Source organism: Peromyscus eremicus, chromosome 20 (assembly GCF_949786415.1).
Source record: "Peromyscus eremicus chromosome 20, PerEre_H2_v1, whole genome shotgun sequence".
Taxonomy (NCBI): Eukaryota; Metazoa; Chordata; class Mammalia; order Rodentia; family Cricetidae; genus Peromyscus; species Peromyscus eremicus.
Window position 1 is genome coordinate 12,379,702 of NC_081436.1, and position 21,039 is coordinate 12,400,740.

The 21,039-nt window shown below is 39.2% G+C and overlaps 1 long non-coding RNA gene across 1 annotated transcript in view; it reads left to right on the top strand.

Annotated features, from left to right (window-relative positions):
* The window catches only part of LOC131896805 (uncharacterized), a 46,286-nt gene extending 27,955 nt beyond the window's left edge, over positions 1 to 18,331 (top strand). Inside the window, exon 3 of the long non-coding RNA XR_009375517.1 lies at positions 17,872 to 18,331. This is a non-coding gene — a long non-coding RNA (uncharacterized LOC131896805). The remainder of the gene's footprint in view (positions 1 to 17,871) is intronic.
* Positions 18,332 to 21,039: the final 2,708 nt, after the last annotated feature.

Genomic DNA, 21,039 nt, shown 5'->3' on the forward strand with positions numbered 1-21,039 from the left:
AGAAAAAAGGAGTCATTCTTGTACCTACTTTATGATAATTTCTTATACATATAAATAGAATTAATTAAGTCCAATAACGCAATTGCGTCCAATCGAGCAAAGAATGAGAAAGTAGTCATTTCAACAGATGGCAAAGAAAACATCCTTTCCTTATCAAGATTTTTTGTTATATTCATCTTCAATATCTAAAATCAATCATTACTTACTAAACTGAGTTAACAAGTGCCTATTTGATGCTTTGTGTCTTAGATAATGTGCATGAAAGAATTGTCTGGCATTGTTACTAGATGATTGCCTCTCTCTGTTTAAATAGTGCATTTTAATGTTTTTTAATTGAAGTAGAATTACATCGCTTTCCCCATTCCCTCTCCTCTCCCTAGCCCCTCCTATATACCCTCCCTCAGATCCTTCCCACATCCCCCACTCTCAAGTTGATAGCCTTTTTTTCCTTTGGAAATTATTGATACATTCATATATATGTGATGTGTGTATATGTATGTGGAAGTATGTATAAGCAAAATCTGATGAGTCCCTTTGTGTTGGTGATGTGTATATGGTATATGTATATCAAGGCTAGTCATTCTACATTGGACAACCAATAAGAGGTTTCATCCCTAGGAGAGTCTAATTCTTCTGCTCTTGGTAGCCATTAGTTCCCTTAGGTCTTCTCTACGTAGAGCTATGACCCCACGATATTGATCCCCTTCCATGTTAATAGTCCAGTCTTGTTTATGCAGCCCTTTCTAGGACAGACTGTTTAACGGCAGACTTCCTGGTGTTCTGGTCCTTACAATCTTTCCACCTTTCTTCTGGGATGTCCCCTGAGCCGGAGATGCGGAACTGTCCTGTATTCATCGGGTCTGGGCTCCCCTGATCTGTTGATCTCTGCATTGTGTCCAGTGTGGTTTTCTGTGATGGTCTCGATTTGATGTAAAGAGGGGCTTCTTTGATGAGGGGTGGCAGCTGTACTTAGCTGTGGGTATGAGGATAAGATTTAGAATGTAGTAAAGAATTACACTATCCTAGCAAAGTGGCAGGTGTAAATTATTTTTTAGGGCCCATGACTTCACTAGCTCCTGGAAACTGACCAGACTTCAGTACCAGCCATGATTTTCCTCCTGTTGATTGGGCCCTAAGTCCAATTAGACAGCTGTTGGTTGCCATTGATTTCTGAGTGCCTTTTATTGCAATTTTACGCTTATCTTCCTTTACTGGTCATTATTGTGGTTCACAGACTGCAGCTGGGCAGGGCCATTTAATTGCTCCCCTCACTTGGAGTTTGCATAGCATTTTCTGTAACCATAGAAGCTAGACTACAGGAGAAAGGCTGTTGGTCAGATCTCATTTGAACCATCCAAGTTCTGTGCCCTAAGTGTTCTGTATCTTCAGCCATAGAGGTCCATCCTTGACTGAGGGGTAACCAAGGCCTGCATCAATAATCTATATTGTTTTATGAGTCACTTGAACTTACTTGACAAACTATTAGAAAGGAGATATTGGGGGTTTTGTTAGTGTATGGTTTTTTTATGGGGTGCATTGTCAGCTCAAGTGGTTTAATTTCCTTTAAGATTAGATAGACAGACAGACAGACAAACAGACATAGAGATAGATAGATAGATAGATAGATAGATAGATAGATAGATAGATAGATAGATAGATAGATAGATATGCAAATATAAAATAAGAAGTTTCTTTAAGACTTTATCAACCTTGTTATTTGTCCCTTGGCCCCCTTTCTCCTTCTGTATTGACCTCCCTCCCACCTCCCCTGTTGACAGCCTCATTTCCCACTTTATTTCATCTGTATCCTATTATTTCCCTCTCTTCAAGCCCCTGCCTCCATGGTTCCTTCATACTTTCCTGGTTTTCGTGGTTACTCCATGTGGTATACTCGCATCTGAGGATTTGGAGCTAAGACCCTCAGATGGGAGAGAATATGTGGTATTTGTCTTTCTATGTCTAGGTTATCTCACTCAATATGATCTTTTCTAGGTCCATTCATTTACCTGAAAATTTCATGATTTCATTTTTCTTTAAAGCTGAATAGTATTGTATTGTGTATATGTAGCACATTTTCATTATCCACTCATGTACTGAAGGACACTTAGATTGTTTCCATTTCCTGGCTATTGTGAACAGGGCAGCAATGACTATGACTGAGTATCTATGGAGTAAGATGTTGAATCCTTTGGGCATATGCCAAGCAGTGGTAATAGCTGGGTCATATGCTAGATTTAGTTTTGGTTTTTGAGGATTCTCCATATTGATTTCCAGAATGGATGGACCAATTTGCATTCCCGCCAACAGTGAATGAGGGTTCTGGTTTTTCTCCACAACCTCGCCAGCATTTGTTGTCAATTGTTTTGTTCATTTCAGTTGTTCTGACTGGAGTGAAATGAAATTTCAAGATTGTTTTAATTGGCATTTCTCTAATTGCTAAGGATGAGGTATTTCTTAGCCTTTTCTATTTCTTTTATTGTGAACTCTGTTTAGGACCCTAGCTCAATCTTTAAGTGGGTCATCTGCTTCCTCAACTCTCTTTTAAGTTTGTTGTATGTTCTGGATATAAGTTCTCTGTCAGATGCATAGTTGACAAAGATTCTCTCCCACTGTGCAGGTTTTTTTTCTTCATTCAATTGATTGTTTCCTTACTGAACAGGGCTCTTTACTTTTAAAGGGTCCCAGTTGCCAAGTGATAGCCTTGATTCCTTGGCTAAGAGAATCCTGCTCAGAAAGCCCTTTTCTACACCTATATCTTGTAGGGAGTACCACCGATGTTTTCTTCTCTCAGTTTTAGTGTTTCGTATTTCAAATTGAGGTATTTTTTTAATCCAGTTGCATCTAATGTCTGTGCAAGGTGATAGATACGAGTCTAATTTCATTGTTTTGCACTTGAACATCGCGTTTTCCCAAGACTGAATGCTGAAGAAGCTGTCTTTTCTCCAGTAAACTTTATTGCCAATTTGTTAAATACCAGATGGCTGTGGTTACAAGCACACATGCGTGAGGCTTCTGTTTTATTTCCTGGGTCTACATGTCTGTGTTCATGCCAGTACCAGATAGTTTTTATTACTATAGCTCTATAATTCTATATTCTATGTAATATATCTTGAAGTCTGGAATCGCAATTCCTCTAGTTTAATTCTTTTTCCTCAGTATTACATCGTCTGTCAGGGATTTTTTTGGCTCCTTATGAATCTTAGGATGGCTCTTTTCTTCTTCTGCAAAGAATGACGTGGGTATTTCCATTGAGATACATTGAATTTGTAAGTTGCTTTTGGTACGATGGTCATTTTCACACTGTTGATTCTACCAATCCATAAACACCAGATATCTCTCCGTTTTCTAGTGTCTTTCTCAATCTCTTTTTTCAGAGATTTGAAGTTTTCATTGTAGAGGGTTTTTTGTTTGTTTGTTTGTTTTTGTTTTGTTTTGCCTCCTTGGCTCTGATTATTTCAAGACATTCTATTGCCTTTGATGCTATTGTATAGGGAAGTATGTCTGTGGTTGATCTATTTTCAGTGTGCTTGTCCTTGGTCTGTAGAAAGGCCGCTGGTTTTCTTTAGTTGATTTTGTACCCTGCCACTTTGATGAAATTGTTGATTATTTCTAGAAAATTTCTGGTAGAATTTCTGTGATCTCTTACATATATAATGACATGTCATCTGCTAAGAAATAATTTGACCCCTTTTCATACTTATATCCCTTTAATTTCCTTCTCTTGCCTTATTGCTCTACCTTGTGTCTCCAGCACTGTGTTGAAAAGGAGCAGGGATAATGGGCAACCTTGTCGCATTCCTGGTTTAATGAAATGGCTTCAAGTTTTTCTCAACTTAGGATAATGTTTGCTGTGTATATGTCACATATAGACGTTAGTACATTGAGGTGTGTTTCCTTCAGTACTACTCTCAGCAAGACTTTTATCATGAAGGCATGTTCAGTTTTATCAAAGGATTTTTCTGAATCTATTGAGATAATCATGCCATTTATGTCTTTTAGTTCATTTATATGATGTGTTACATTCATTGATTTACTTATGACTCAACCTGGCATTTGGGGGATAAAGCCAACTTGATCATGTGGATGATCTTCTTGATATGTATATATACCTGAATTCAGGTTGTTGGTATTTTACTGAGAACTTTTGCAGCTATGTTCATCAGGGATAGGTATCACTCTACAGTCTTTGTTGTTGTTGTTATGTCTTTGGAGTTTGGGTCTTAGAGTAATACTGAATAGAATTATTCATAGAATAAGTTTGGAGTGAGCCTTCTGTTTCTATTATTTTTAAGAGTTTAAATATCACTTGCAGTTCTTCAAGGTGCAATAGTGTAATAGGGGAACAAAACTCATGGGACTCATCAACCAATATCTGATTGGATTTAAGTTCCACTTCTGAGATGTGTTGGAACAAGGTTCAAGAATGGAGTCATGCGAGGAGGAATTGTGACCAAGAAAATAAGACAAGAGTCTTTTGGCCTCAGTTTCTTCAAAATACAAAATTGTTATTGGAATGTGTTTTTGTGTTCCTTCTAAGTGTAGCAGATGGATAAGAGGGAGTTTACCTCAGCTGTTGTTATTCATGTGCCTCTATGGAAAAGCACGGTTTTTGCCATGTGTGACTTGTCTTTGTGATTGTACAATTTACTCATGTGATTCTTCTTAACCCTCAGAGCATAAATTGTCAGATGCTCTCAATAAAGTTGGCTATTGCGTGAGACTTTAGTCCGCCTCATTTGTAGGGCCTACTCTCCCAGGTTCATACTGCCGGCTAGAGCAGGAAACAACTGGCTATGAAATAAGAGAGTGGGGACCCTCACGGAAGGAAGTGAGTGAGTATACTGGGGCAGAAAGCAGGGAAGGTTCTGCCTATGTTGAGACTGTATCAGTTAATGAAGGGAGGAGCACAGGAATAACCCCGGTTTCTAGACAAAGGAACTTTAGATGAACAAGTATGGGAAAGAGTGTGAAAAAATATTGAAAAGGCATATAAATAAGGGGGAAAGATCCCTGTTCAATTTTGAATCACTTGGGCATCGATTTGAACTGTTATTAAAATACTTAAGGAAGATAAGGAGGATATGAATCATGTTGAAGAGATGGTTAATTCCGTGAATGAATATAAACTGGATGGTCAAATCTTAAAATTGATTAAAGAGGCAAAGAAGGACATTTTTTCCTATGCAGGCAAAAGCCAAATTTAAAATGGCACCACTTATGCCAGTGATGGTTCCCTCACCTCCCTTACTGGAAACTCCTTTAGATACGTATCCTCCATTGCCTGAAAATGACCCTCAAGCAAAGAGTCAGGAATTTGATAATCAATCTAATCTTGAATTCCCTCTACTTCCTGGTGAGGATTTAGGAGAGTCTATAAAAATACTAAGTTTAGCCGGGCAGTGGTGGCACACGCCTTTAATCTCAGCACTCGGGAGGCCGAGCCAGGTGGATCTCTGTGAGTTCGAGGCCAGCCTGGGATACAGAGTGATTTCCAGGAAAGGCGCAAAGCTACACAGAGAAACTTTGTCTCAAAAAAACAAAAAATAAAACAAAACAAACAAACAAAAGACCCTAAGTTTACAACCTAGATGAGCTAGGCACACGAGGGAATCAGGATTCATTTCCTAATTCCTCCCTTGTCTCATGTGCTTGGTATTTCCAGTGCAATTTCAGCAAAATCAAAATCTTGACCTAATTATGCATTAGCCAATCTATTTAAAACTTTAGGAGGAGAGGCAGCATTGGGCAGTCCTTGAATATTATTTCGAGAGCCAAGAGAAGAACTATAGCTATTTGAAGCCAGACTAAAAGAAGCACTTGTGTATCAAATGGATCCTTTTCTACCTTTAAACTTACTTATTTTCCCCACTAAATTGTCTCCTACACATTTTATATCACAAGGGGATAGACCATTGGAATGGGTTTATTTACACCAGAAGAGCCATCAAATACTAACTGCTTACCTTACTATTCTTGCTCAATTAGTAAATCAGGGGAGAACCTGATGTCAACAATTATGTGGATTTGATCCTTGCTGTATTATATTAACCTTAACTAACAATCAATTTTTAAGAGCATTGCAGAACTCTATGAATTTTCAAATTTCATTTGCAGATTACCATGGAAGGATAGGCAATCATTATCTGACCGGTAAGCTATAGGATTTTCTCATATATACTGAATTTGTGATTACCAAAGTTGTCTGACCTTCTCCACAGGCAGACACTTATTTTATTGATGGCTCATCTAATAGTATGGGAGGGATTCATGGTCCAGATATTCATCAATCTATTAACACTTTTTTTTCTTCAGCCCAACATGCAGAACTGACTGTTCTGATTTATCTATTTTGCATAGTTCATAAACCCTTAAATATCATTTCAGATTCTGCTGATGTTGTAGGATTATTTCCAGCAACAGACTCATAGTTGTGCACACTCTGACCTCCCTGGTTTTATTGTAGAAGGAAATAAGCAAGCTGGTGCATTCATCTACCCTATTTTTATTTCTCCAGTAGAAAAATTGGGAAGGGGTATGCATCTGTCATTGCAGACGGTTCCACTGAAACATTGTGGATTCTTCTTTGGCTCCTCCAGCCCCACACTATCAATGATGATGAGACAGTATAAGTCACCAGAAAGATAGCAAAAGGAGATATAAACCATATATTAGATGTCAAATCTGCCCACCAGGAGCTAAGTCAAGACCTGGTGCACCAAGGGAGAAGATATTCTACTAAACATGCAGAGCCCTAGGTCACCTGAGAATCTCTGACAATTGCTAGCTGCTTTGACCTGTGCCTAGGTAGTGAGTGCCTCCAAACGCATGTATTGGTCTTACATTCCTCATCCTCTTTTACTTCAGCTTGTAGACTGGATGGACCTGTTATCTTTACCAGTGACTCTGCATTTATGCCTCAACCTTGGGACTAGGCACCCATCTGAAGAAGGAACTGCTTGGGCTATCCATCACTTCCTATTTGCATCTGACATCATTACATTTGTATTCCTAGTAGAAGGCAAATATGGGCTTATGCTTTACCAGACACCAGAACTACTAATCATATGGGTCTCTTTTCAAGCCATTCTCTAGACTTTTCTGATCGATATAATAATGTATCTAATAATACTGGATGTACTGTAGATCCTGGTTGTGCCATTATTTCTTATGAAAATTACAACTATGTCCCCTGTTCTCTGGTTCAAATGCTGAAGTGAAAAAGGAAAAATCATTCAACACGGTGATCATATGTGAATTGGCTGGGGTCCTCATGGAAGATTTGTTTCTAACTGTTCCATGGACAATAGTTGATAGTGTGATTATAATCAGTTGATTCTATGGCATGTTTATAATCACACTATTTTTCATTCTCAACCCACAGGGTTAATGGTTTGGCATGATATATCCCTAGCTCCCCCTAGGCCTAGGTTTTAGTTTAATAATAAACTGGGACCTGAACAATGGCATATTTGGAAAATTCCAGCACTATTACATTCTATACAGACGTGTCTGGCAATTTTACACACACTCATCCCAGTAATTATACATTTTGCTTTAATAACCCCTTTCATATGACTTGTTGTATAAATTATCCTATGTTTTAACTGTAGGTAGCCCTAACATTAGTCTTACACTGAATAGTGCTCATTGTTTTGATTGCAAATTATATATGTGCATTAGTAATACTATTCCTTTCAACAAATCCCTACAGTCTACTATTCTATTAAAGTCTAGGATAGGCTTACGGTGACCTGTAAACCTGACCAGGCCATGGGAAGAAGGGCTTGTTGCTGGTATTATGATACAAGTCTTTGATAGGTTACTAGAAAGGACAAAATGTTTTATTGAGTGACTTATTGTTGCCCTCATAGAAATAATTGCCATTGCAACAACCTCTGCTCTGGCTGGGGTAGCATTACATACACCAATACAAACTCACGACTTTGTATAAAAATGGCAACAGAACTCCCACCATTTGTGGGTAAGACAGATAAACACTGGCGAGCAGATAGAATCAGAAGTAGGAGAATTACAATGGAAGGTGGAATGGCTGTGGGATCAGATCATAAACTTGCAAAAACAAATGTTTTGAGATGTAACTGGAATCCTAACTTCCTTTTGTATTATCCTTGCAAAATTTATTTAACAAAATTATACATGGGAACAGATTAAATATCTTTTACAAGATTTGCAAGGCATGTTGTAGGATGGGCCTGATAAGATCTGATTAGCTTCTGAGGGCTCTGATTTAGTGAACAGATGTCATTATCTCATGATTTGGCCACTTTATAAAAGCAGCCTGCATTAAAAGCAATTTCAGCCCCCTGGCCTCTTGCTTTCTCTCCTTTTCCGGTCCTTCAACCTTCCGTCTTGCTATGATTCAGCAAGATCTTCCTCAGATCTGGGTCTGTCAACCTTGATCTTTCCAGCCTTCAGAACTATAAGAAATGAATTTCTTTATGAAATACCCAGCCTACAGTGTTCTTGTTATAACAACACAAAGTCAACTAAGATCCTTGGTAATAGTAATAACGTTATAAGCCTGTTAAACTGGCCTTGTAGTCAACAGCAGCTCATCACAGACTTAAGCAATCTCTGTCTTAACCTTAATGCTGTTTTCAGTCTTTTAATATTATGAATGAGAGATTAACCTAAGCACACGTCTGAGTGTTACCTTGGGCTGCATTCTGGAGGTAGAGGTGAAGGCTTTGTACATTTAAAACACTTTGCCTTAGATACTGTTCTTGAGTGTGTGGAGGCAGTGCACAGATCTCCCTGTTGCATTTGAGCCGACAAGTAGGCTTCAGGTTTCAGGACAAACAATACATTTGCTGACACCTGAAACATGACTAATAACTGAATGTCAGGAGCATTCATTCCTACAAAGTAAAAGAAAAATGTGAGAAACCACAAAGCCTTTACAAAGTGCTAGAGCTAAGCCAGAGAAAGGACTGTGGCTGCCGAGGACCCAGCCCCGCTCTCAGAGCTCCATGCAGAGGGTGGGGCTGGGAAGAGTTGAGCCGCCTCTGGAGCTGCATTTGCCTTAGTGCCAACTGTGATGCTGCCTTCTATACTTCCAGTTACATTCCTTACTGAGCTGCAATCGAGCCTCCTAGCTGTGAAAAAAAGCATCTGCCCTTGAAATGGTCAAAGTGGTAGTCTGATGCCAATTCCCAATAAACACCTCTCTCTCTCTCTCTCTCTCTCTCTCTCTCTCTCTCTCTCTCTCTCTCTCTCTCTCTCTCTCTCTCTCACACACACACACACACACACACACACACACACACACACACACACATTCACTCACTTACTCACTCACTCACTCACACCACACCACTTCTTCTTAGAACCTTGCATAGTCTCCAGCCATACTGGGAAAGGAATGGTTTCTCTTGAGACAGGAATGAGGATAGCTCCAGTTAGGGAACAGTCAAGGAAATGTCACAGAAGCAAAAAGCAGGTTTACTGAACTCAACACATTGCATGACTAGGATTGTCTCTGTATGGGAGGGGCTTGGAACATGTTTCATTCATTTATTTACTTTGCATTCAATGATTCATATGTACCGAATATCCATTTAGAAGCAGGCTGTTGGTCACAGGAAAATCTGTCAGGGGCCGTGCAAGAGGAACAGCAAGCAGCTTTGGAACTCATGGAACACGGCTCAGCGGTCGTCATAACCACACTGGGTGAGCTTTGGCGAGGCAGAGAAGGACTACATGTCCTGAGGACCGCGTGCTGTTATTGAGCAGTCCTGGTTACTGCTCTCACGGTCACCACGTCCCTCATAATCTATATCTGAGAACTCTAAGGGGGTTTCTAGCCCCTCACTGGGCACTGTTACTGGTACTTACAAGAATAATGAGTGACTTTTTTTTTAAAGCATTCCTGCTGGAGCAGATTAATGATTCAACCACCACCCTTGGAAAGAATGTAGAGATGTAGATTGTTAGTGAAGTTAGGTTAAGATGTTTTGGTTAACAGCTCTGATGTAGAAAATCTTGGGAAACAATTTAAAGTTTAGCGAGGCACACTTTTGTTAGTCAAGCAAGGGACTTGATGAGGTCAACGAATAAGAACAAAGGCAACCTGGTTATTACTAGCTGACGAGCCTTTCTTGCTAAAGATGGGTTGGTGATCAAAGGCGATGATTAATTCTTTGTACCCATTTCTGCCCTCAGCTTCCTCATATGATTTAATAAAATAATGTTGATGAGTGGGTATGCATTCTGAGAACTTAGTGTAGAAATGACTAATTTTTTTTATATAAAAGTTTAGATTTTTAAGATTTTTTGTAAGATTGCAATAATAAAATGAGATAAATAATAGAACGATTAATCCTTTCTTTGTAACCACAAGGATCAGCCTGCTAATAATAGAACTGACTGAGAAAAATACCTTGCTTACTTACACTTGGTTCATCTATAACAAGTTGCTTAGACATGACTATATATGGATCCATGGGAATAATTTGTTTTTTACCTGTAATATCTAAAATATTGAATCATGTAAGGGCAATGAGAACATGCTGTTTTTTACTTGTATACATTGTAATCATTCACGTGAAGAAAAAATAGAACATAACCACATTGTAATTTTTATATTGCTTGAAAGATTTTGCCGGGGAAAAAAAATAAAAAAAAGGAAAGATGTAGAAGGAATATATCAGGGAAGAGATAAATGAAAAACATCAGGAAAGATGTAAAAGGAAGACATCAGGAAAGATATAGAATGAGAACATCTGGGAAGAAGAAGAAAAATGGCAGGGCAGAAGACCAGAACAGAGAAAGAATAGAGTAGAACAACCAGCAAAAGGAAAAATAAAATGAAGAATTAAGTTTTGGCCCCCAGAAAAGTCCCCGTGTGTCTGTCTATCCAGTAGTTTGCTGACTCTGCACCTCCTCTTCAGTTCCTGACCTGCTGAGAGCTGGTTCTCATCAGCAGCATTCTAGGCAAGACCCGGACATGCTAGAGATGTGCATGCGTCCGTGCGTGTATTTTCTCTCCCTTTTCACCAGCCCTAGAGAATTAAGTTTTGCTCCCTCAGAGAAAAACGTCTATTGTGTGATCAGTCATCAACTCCACATCTCCCCTTCAGTTCTTGACCTGCTGAGAATTGGTTCTCTTCAGCAGCAAAATTCAAAGTTAAGTATTTCGAAGCTATGGCTCTCAAGGAGCTGGCGGCCTGAAACAGGTATCCCATCTTTTTCGTCTACGTTTGAACTTAGAAGTTAGGCATACGTATTTCCAATATGTGGTTTCCTGTGTTCAGCTCAGGGTGGGATTGGAGGAGCGGCTTGATTAGCAGGAACAGGAGGGGCTGACTGACGTGTAGAGCCTGTTGGGAGATCCTGGAATTGTGTTTTAGAGCTACATTTAGGACATGCTCATTTCATGGTGTTTACAGAGTTAGCAGTGTGTCATGGAGCTAAGTGCTAAGAACTTAGCCTTGCCTTGGAGCGGCGTCTAAATCAGTTTGTCATGGAAGTAAACAGGCAAGAGAAAAAAAGTAATTTATTTGATGTGAGACAAAAGTTATTAATAAAACCAATACCAGATGTGTTAAGAAAGTTATCAAAATAGACTAAGACCAATTGGGTTTATTCTGGGTGCTGCCTACATAAACTAAGGAAGAATGCGGGAGTTAAGAGTTGGCTGCTTCAGATAAGTGGGTAAGCCTGCCCCTCATTTACTCTGTCGGCCTTTAAGGAACACAGTGCAGTCGCTGCTCATATTGGAAAGGCTGACACTGCCCAATCACCAAAGGATGATGTAATAGTCGAAAATGTCTGATAAGAAACAATGTTGCAATTAGATAAGAAATGGATTACAGTGTGCTAATTGTGCCACCAAAACCCAGATATTAAAAACAAAAAAGCAAAAGAAATCCAGTATCAGTGAAGGCTGTGAAGAAGCACAGTACAAAACAGAATTTTTTCTTTGTTATTTTTGAAATTATAGTAAGATTATATCATTTCTCCCTTCCCTTTCCTCCTGTCAAACCTCTCATAGACCCCTCTTTGCTCTCTTTCAAATTCATGGCCTGTTTTTTTTTCCATTAATTGTATACCATGCATATATGTACATGTCTATACATATATATTCCTAAATATGATTGGGTTAGTCTGTATGTTAGTCAGATATATGTTTTCAGGGCTTATTATTTGGTATTAGATAACCAATTGGTGTGCTTTTCCCTGGGGAAAACTATTTCTACACTCTCAGCATGCCTTAGCTGCCTGTAGTTCTTTGTGTAGGGTTGAGTCCTTATGATCTCTCTGTATCCACTTCAGCAAGTCTGTTAATGTCATCCTTGTTCAGCTCATGTTTAGGCAGTTTATATTGGTGAGACGTTATGGATGTAGTTTCTGACATTCCTAGTAGACACAATATCATAGCAAACCCCCTGATCCTCTGGCTCTTAAAATCTTTCCTCCACCTCTTCCTCAGTGATCCCTGAGCCTTAGGCATTGGAGTGTTTTGTAGATGTATCCCCTGGGACTGGGCTCCACAACTTTGCGTTTTGATTTGTTGTGGTGTTCTGTGATGGTTCTCAGTCTTTTGCAAGGGAAGCATCCTTGATGAGGGCTGGGGACTACACTTATATTTGTGGGTATAAGGACAAATGCTAAAGAGAACTTTAAAAATTCAAGTAAATGCTTGTATTCAAGAGCCCAGGGATCACCAGCTTTCTCACAAGATTTATAAAGTTCTATAAGCAAACTCTACTGAGAAAAACAATCAAGACTACAAAGATATACTTCAATGGATTCAAATTATTTTCTAGTGTGCCACTAAGTAGTGAGTTTGAGCAAATTATTTTTCTGGCCCCCAATTTCTTTGCTGTAGTTAGGAATTTTATGGGATATGATTTTTTCTTTTTTCATTCTCTAGGTCTCACACATGTATGTACATGGAGGGCTGCTTGATGACTTGGATACTGAAAAGTTTGACAATTCTACGTGATATTATATGTTATTAAATAATCTCACATTGTCTTCAAAAAAAAAGGAAATGAAACTTTGTCTTACAGCTGGATACACCTGTAGGGTATTCAACACACCGTGGCAGAGGTGTACTTATTGGAGGCCTGAGTGTAATGAAGACAAGGGTATGGTTGAAGGACGCCCATGATAGGGCCCTTTCCCAACCACCTCTGCTGTGTGTGTGGGAGTCGTTTCTGCATTACCCTGTTGTGTGTGTTTTCCCTCTCCCACCAACATCAGAATTAATGAAATACCAATATCATGTCTTCCTGCAGTTTGGTGGCCCGTCGTCTTGTTACCAATTGCTCTGCTTTAGCTGTGGCAGAAGTAGAGATTGCTCCTTTGCGTTTACAGGTTACAGCTGAATAAAGCCTTTTATTTTCTCCTGCTAAGTTTTTAATAGGGCAGAACAATTGTTTTTTTGTTATTAATTTGAAAGAAATCATCCTGGGCCATAGTTAACACCCATCCCAGGCATGCCAAGTCAAGTATGTTAGCCACTCATCACTTCAACAGGTAGGGGAAGGTGGCTTTCAGGTCAGGCACTAACCATGAGGAAGCATTCCCATGTTTCATATATTGGATTTACTTATTATGAAATTCGTAAATATGGAGGGCATTGTGACAAGGAGTGTGCAAATGTTTAGGTTGCCACCGCTTCACCAGGTTGCTCACAACACAACCTAGGTGTGGCCTAGTACCACAGGTCCTATCTTGCTGATTATTTATGGTAATTATACAGGGGGTGGATACACAGTGCATGCTGGAAAAATAAAATAAAGAGCAATTGTTGAGAGCAAAGGTGAGAAGTGGAGGGGGAAGCAGAGGGGGAAAAAAAGGGCAGTGAGCAGAATCTCTGGCTCTTAAGCCTAATAAGCATCACTCCATCAACCATGCAGTAGACATCAAGGTATTTGTAACACTAAAATGCCTAGAAATCCTGTTTAAGCTTCCGTTCCTAACTATTGCTTTTGAAATACACTCCCCTGGGTTGATGTAGCTGATGACAATGTGGATAACACACACTTGCAATCTCAGTGACCAAGAGGCTGAGGCAGGAGGATCATGAGCTTTGGCAAAGGGCATATCTCAAAAACAAACTAACAAAATATATGGAAGCCTGACTCCCACCTGCAAAACTTAACTAAAGTCATCTGAGCTTGCCCATGTAGTGGGATTTTGTAAAAAGCTTCCAAGTGATTCTAGTGTGTAGTCAATGTTCAAAGACAAGTGATTTCTAGGCAAGAAATCAGGCAGGTACAGGAAGGTAGAGAAGATCATCAGGGAGGGACATGGCATGGGTGTGATGGAAGATCTAAATTCCTCTGCAGAGCACAAGGACTAATATCCACTTACATAATAGAACCCTTACAAAATATAATAGATGTCTACCTCCATCTTTATTTCTGTTTTGGAAAGTTGTCTGCTTAAAACAACAACAACAACAAAAAAAAAAAGGTTTGAAAGAGCAATGTAGATGATGTCATAATATGGGAGAAGAAATCATGTGTGGGTGCACAATCACAGATAAAATCTGGAATGATCCACAACAGAATTCACTGTAGTCATTTCTGTTGGAGTTAGAACTGTGCAGTATTTACAACGGATACATTTACTTTAAAATGCTTGATTACAATTTTTTTTCCCTCAACCTAGTAATCCAGTCTTCATGTAATAGTTGAAGGCATGGGAAGCACAAAAACCTCCAACAATTTGATATTCATCACCTGTTTCAGTGGTGTTGAGGCTCAGAGCATTGAGTTGTAAGTGCATCCATCAGACAAACACACATGCTCCTGCTCTTAGCGGGTCCGCCACGGGCAGGTTCACTTCCTCAGATGTGTGAACCCCAGGTTCAGGGAAACACAGAGTGCAAGTTCCTCTTCTAGCTCCACAGGTGCCTGATGATAAACCCCTGTCGCCTCCAGCATACACCAGCACAGAAGAGTCCTTCCAATAGCTCAAGCGATTTCAAATGGAATTTGGGAACTAGTCGGAATGTAGTGCTGCCAGGAGAATATTCGTCCTAACTTGTCTTTAATACACGCTTCTGTAAGTCGCCAGTATCAACAGAATCAGCAGACACTCCCATTAATCTCTCCTTTGATATGGCACCATGAAGAAAATGACAGCACATTCAGAAAAGATATTTAAAACATTGCAGCAATTATGGAATAAAAAAAAAATTGTGTCATTCAGTTTATGCAAACCCCCAGGGAATTTAAAAAAAAAGGAAAAGAAAAAAAAATCTCTTATTCCTGATAATGTTGACCCTAATCTACTGCCAGGGTCTCTAAATAAAGTTTCCTCTTATCACCAAAACTCTGTACTCCTATGTCTCAATTTTATGCTGTTATGACCACTTCTCACATACCAGTTTACAAATGATTTGGCATTTTAAAAGAAATAGACACATTCAATTAATTATGATTGGGATTTAGCTTATGTTTACTGAAAAATAGAACATGTTTGGAACATTTAAAGAATAATACAGGATGGAAATAAACACTCATGTTTGAAAGTTTGGAAATGAAATCTTGCTCCCAAATGAAGAGTCACTTTCCCATGAATCTCTCCAGCCTACACCTTCCTAGACTCAATAACTATTATGACTTTATAATAACCACTTCTTTGTATTTGTTGTGTTTTTAAAAATATCTATGAGCATATTTCTTTTCCTGAACTTTAAATAAATCAATATACCTAATAGTTTTGTGGGTTTTTTTTTTTGCTTAAATTTATGGTTATATATTGTGTTCCTGCTTGTGTAAACCTGAAATGTCTTTGTTTTCATTGCTAAATAATATTTTGGTGTAGACATACTGTGTTTTTAATATATGTTTTTATTAAGTCTTGAAGTTCGTATGTGTACAATGTATTTTTATTGTATCTACACTCTTTCTGCTCCCCTTAATCCTCCCATATCCACTCCCCAACCCTGCTCAATTTCATATCTTTATTATTATTATTATTATTATTATTATTATTATTATTATATAAACCCCACAGAGTCTAATTTGTGCTACCCATATACTCATGGGTGTGGAGCCATCCACTAAAGCAGAGTTGACTACTGCTGGCCACACCCTTAAGAAAACTGGCTCTCCCTCCTCCAGAAACCATCGGCTGCTAACAGTTCCTCAGCTAGGAGTGGGAGCTTGTGAGAGTCTCGCCTATCCTTGCTGGAATGTTGATTGGTTTGATCTTGTGAAGGACTTGTGCAGACAACCACACTGCTGTGTGTTCATTAAGTGTCCCCATCCTTCATATCCAGAAGACGCTGTTTTGCTCCAGTCCTCACTGACCTCTGCCTCATATAGTCTTCCTGCCCCGTCTTCCTCAATGGTCTCTGAGCCTTAAGGGGACAATGTGTGATATAGAGGTCCCACTTGTGGCTGAGCACACCACAGACGTTTATTTTCTAAGCTTTAACCAGTTGTGAGTTTCTGAATGATACATGGGTAAAGAGATGCAAAGTTAGAGACAGTGAAAAATGATGGTAGTGGGCCTGTGAGCTGCTGGGTCATGAATTATTGACCAGATTACAATACCAGGCAAATGTACTATAGAGTGGCTCTCAAATCCCATCAGAAAGCAGTTGGTAATCTTGTTAACATTCATGTCATTATTGCAACCATGGGCAAATCTTGCTACACTGCATACCATGTTTTTAACTTTAATTTTGATTTGGGAATTTTAGAGTTTTCCTTTAGGTTTCTCTGCCTTTAGAAATCACCCATTCATTCTTCCCACAGGTTAAGGAAGATAAAAGGCATAGGAGAATTACAGAGAAGCCTATTAAACACACTGCTAGGCCTAACACTCCGCTGAGACATTCTTGAAGCAGCAGAGCATTTACACCTCCTGGGAGACAAGTGCTTTGCTCCTGTTAAGCTGTGGCCACAGCTGTGTGACAGGTGCACAGACAATTCTTTCTTTAAACAGAGGCTAGGAGCCTTCCTGCCTTTGCCCACTTCTCAGTGGGTGGTCCTGAGGCACAACCCCGCAAAGACGTCAGTCTTCACCACTCTACTCATTAGGAATGACCCCCCACTGAGAGCACTGACCTCCCAGTGAGACCCTGTGTCCCCACCGATCTCCTCATTTCGAATTACTCACTAGGAATGACTCCTTTTCAGAATTAATGTGGCAAGAACTCTTGCTGTTTTGCAATGTTGGGTAAGTTCCTTCTTTGGCAAGAGTGAGAGTAAATTGAAATCCAAGAATTTCTGCCATAACACTGAAGCTCGTCATCAAACTCTAGAAGGGAGAATCATTGCAATCTAGCACCAAAAGTATCAATCATCTTGACTAGAAGAGTTAAATCCTCGATTAAGATAAAATGCAAACACGGGAACAGATTTCCACGTGCATTTGTTATGTAAGGGGGATTTCGAATCAATTTATATAATGACCACAATTTCTAGCCAGTAAATACCTCTAATAAACAGCTGTCTGCTCTTCCATGGTTCCCACCCTCCTTGGATCTGGCACTGGATCTGGTTAAGTAATGAAAGTAGCAACTCCAGCTACAAACAGGCTGTCAGCAGGAAAGCTCTCCAAAGGCAGGTCACAGTGTGGAGTGGAGACGCAGTTAAGAACGGAGACACAGTTACTGTATATATATTGGAGTGGCATTAAACTTACAGAAAATTAATTGCAGGTCAAATAGTCCATTCGACTGGGAAACAGAAGTAAGTGGCTAAAATGTTATTTCTGCAATGTTTCCATCGTCTACTATGATCAAATTTCCTATATCTGTAAAAAGAAGGTATTTCATAAGATTAGTAGTATAAATGAAAATTTAAATTCAAAAGCCAAGTTTTATTGGTATAGTGATATAGGATGAAAAAAAAAAAAAACTAGTCATTTCTCCCTCTGCAGAGTCTACAGGAGGCTCAGATGTGGTCAGGATTTCACACTTAACATACCACAATGGCTGAGGAAGCTGCTGCTGCGGCTGCCTGTGTGTAATGGAAGGTAAGGTCAATCCTCAAGGGACCCCAAAGATCGCATCCTCACCCACAATGGCCAGCATGAAGAATTCACCAAGTTGCCAAAACCTGACACAACTGCCAGGCCCATCCACTCTCCTTAGGGTTAGATCTGACAGTGTGAAGTCTGTTGTCAAATCGGTGGAGGCCCATTTTCTTGAGAACCACCACAAACTGATTGGACTACAAGGCTGATGATGATAGGGGGAACGTGGAACCCTCTGTAAAACAGAGGGGCAGGAGAAACCCGATTGATGATCTGTTGCAAAACAAATATCCTCTTTCACCCTCCAAAAAACTAGGGGAGAAATTAAAGCATATAAAATAAACACTTTGGATTTCTAGTAAAACTGTCTTAAATGTTTTACATTTAGGTATCTGACACATTTTTCAATCTGAGCCTCAATTTCAATGAGATATATGAGGACTGTTTTCACTGAGCTGGTCAGTTTCTCCTGCACAGGGCAGGTAGAACCCCTCAGTCTTGATTCACTAGGCCCGGAGATGTCCCGAACAGGAAACAGTGTCAGCAGAAGAGAATGATACTGATGTGGTGCCCCTGCCTAGGTGTGTTTGCTTGTGAACCTGGATGCCTGGCTAGAAAACTATTCTCCTTTTTAACGGCCACATTTGGAGAGCATTAAATGAGAACCAGTGCGATGTGCCACAGAACGCTGTTTCAACTTGATCATTTTTTTTCTCCCCTCAATATTGTTAATGACCAGGGAAAATGATTGTGGTATATTCAAAACTTGATTTTACCACAAAGAAAGAAAGGTCTCAGGAATTCATATTTGTTAATAAATATGTATTTATGTACATACTATAAGCTGACATTTGTATGTTAGAGTGAGTTATTCAGAATGTCCTAATGATCATAGACTGTGTTAGTTTGAGATTAAACTCTCCCTTTTATGTCAAGACCTCAGCTAAACAAGTTACAGTGTCTGAGTTTGTCTATGATAAAATACTCATCAATGTGAGGTTCAAGGCAGAGGCAACATATAATAGCAGATATCACTAGTGTATTTTTTTATTTTCTCTTAAATATACATATTAAAAGTAGCTGAGTTTATACCAGAAGATTAAATATTTTGAATTATTGAAGACCAATTCAGAATATCAAGAAAAAAAGCTTATAAAACTAGTAAGTTTATCTTCATAATTAACATAACTAAAGTTTGTCCTGTTTTAAAGTTTGTCTGACTTGTGTATTTCACATGTGTAAGTGTTTGTGTGCCCACACATCTGTGATAGTGATGATATATGTGTTGTGTACATTTGGCAGTTGAAAAATCTTATTGAAATCTGTTCTCTTTCACTCTGAGTAGAATATTCATTTAACTAATATAATAATATTTAACTCACAGTTTTGGAGACTAATTCATAAGGGAACATCCATGTAGCCTTTGAGAGGAAACAGTGGTAATCTAAATCACAAAACCTTTTTGATTAGTTCTCTCCTCCTAGCGGCAGTCAGTCAACATAAGCAGCTAAAAAGGATAAAGATTTGTATTGGTTGTGGTGGCAAAGGGTTCATTCCATCTGAGAAGGGCATGAAGGAACAGAACGTGCATCATGGCAGCCAGAAAGACAAGAAAAACATAGAGAGTGAAACCGAGGCAGAACACCCACTGATGACCTGTTCCCTCCAATGAGGTACCACTTCTTGTCTTTTAACCCTCCCAAATGCCATCATACTATGAATACATGAAGGGATAAATCCACTCTCTAGATCAGAGTCCTTGTGATCTGTCACTGAAGACACCATCATAGACATACTCAGAGTGGGCTTTATTAATTCCCTTGGTGTTTCTTAAGCTAACCACCATGACAGTAAAATTTTTAATAAAATAAATCAGAATTAGCAAAAGAGCACATTGTCTCTCCATCTCCATGAGAAAACAAACAGTACATCGTGTATTACAGGATATGGAGGGACTGGCAATGTGGCCCATTGAGTAGAGATGCTTGATGCCAAGCCTAACCACCTGAATTTGATTTCCAGAACTCATGTGGTGGCAGAAGAGAATTGAGCTAAATTAAACTGAGTAAATATCACTCAATTTACTCCTAAACAACCCACATCATAAATATTTAGTGAACAAAGCACCATCGCTAGAGGAAAGCTAGTAGTACATGGGGTTGTCAATCAACCTGACTTGCCCTTTCTAAGTACTATGCAAAGCTTCCATTTTCTGTTGTTAAGGTCTACAGAGGACTGTCTGTGAACGAGTGTGCGGATGCATCATATCGCAGCACAGGAAGGTGCTCCTATCTCCGGCAGATTCTCTTTAAGGTACTATTGAAATCCGAAGAAGAGGAAGTCAGTCAATGGAAACCATTCACTATGTAGCCCAAAGAGAGAGCTGGTAAGCTAGCTTGCTGGTCTTCACATCCAGATTTATCAGTGATTTGCTCTATGATAAAACGCATAGCCTTCAGGACAGTGGTGCAAATGAAGAAAACTTTATGGGCAGGAATGACAGCAGGTTAAAGTCATCTTAAGGAATGCAGAACTTCTGGCTATGTGGTTGAGACAATAATGTACACAGTAAGGGGTTGGGACTTTCAGTGCAAGGAGAGAAAGCAATAGGTTGGGAAACTCTTACCATAAAAATAGCCTAGAAGTAATCTTGAAAAAAAAAATCAGCCAGCATTAGATTCTGCCTTTAAAATGTGAAGATCTCTGGTGCTGGAGAGATGGCTCAGAGGTTAAGAGCACTGGCTGCTCTTCCAGAGATCCTGAGTCCAATTCCCAGCAACCACATGGTGGCTCACAACCATCTAGAGTGGGACCTAATACCTTCTTCTGGCATAAAGGCATGCATGAAGATAGAGCACTCATAAATAAATAAATAAATAAATAAATAAATAAATAAATAAATAAATAAATCTTTAAAAAAATAAAATAAAATGTGAAGATCTCTAGGACCTGAAGAATAAGAAAGGGAGAATGATTTGATGGGACAGTTCATGAATATTTTCTTCATTGTAGACTGAGTTTTGATGCTATGTCAAGGAGGTGACTTGAAAAGGAGGTAACTTTGTGGCAACG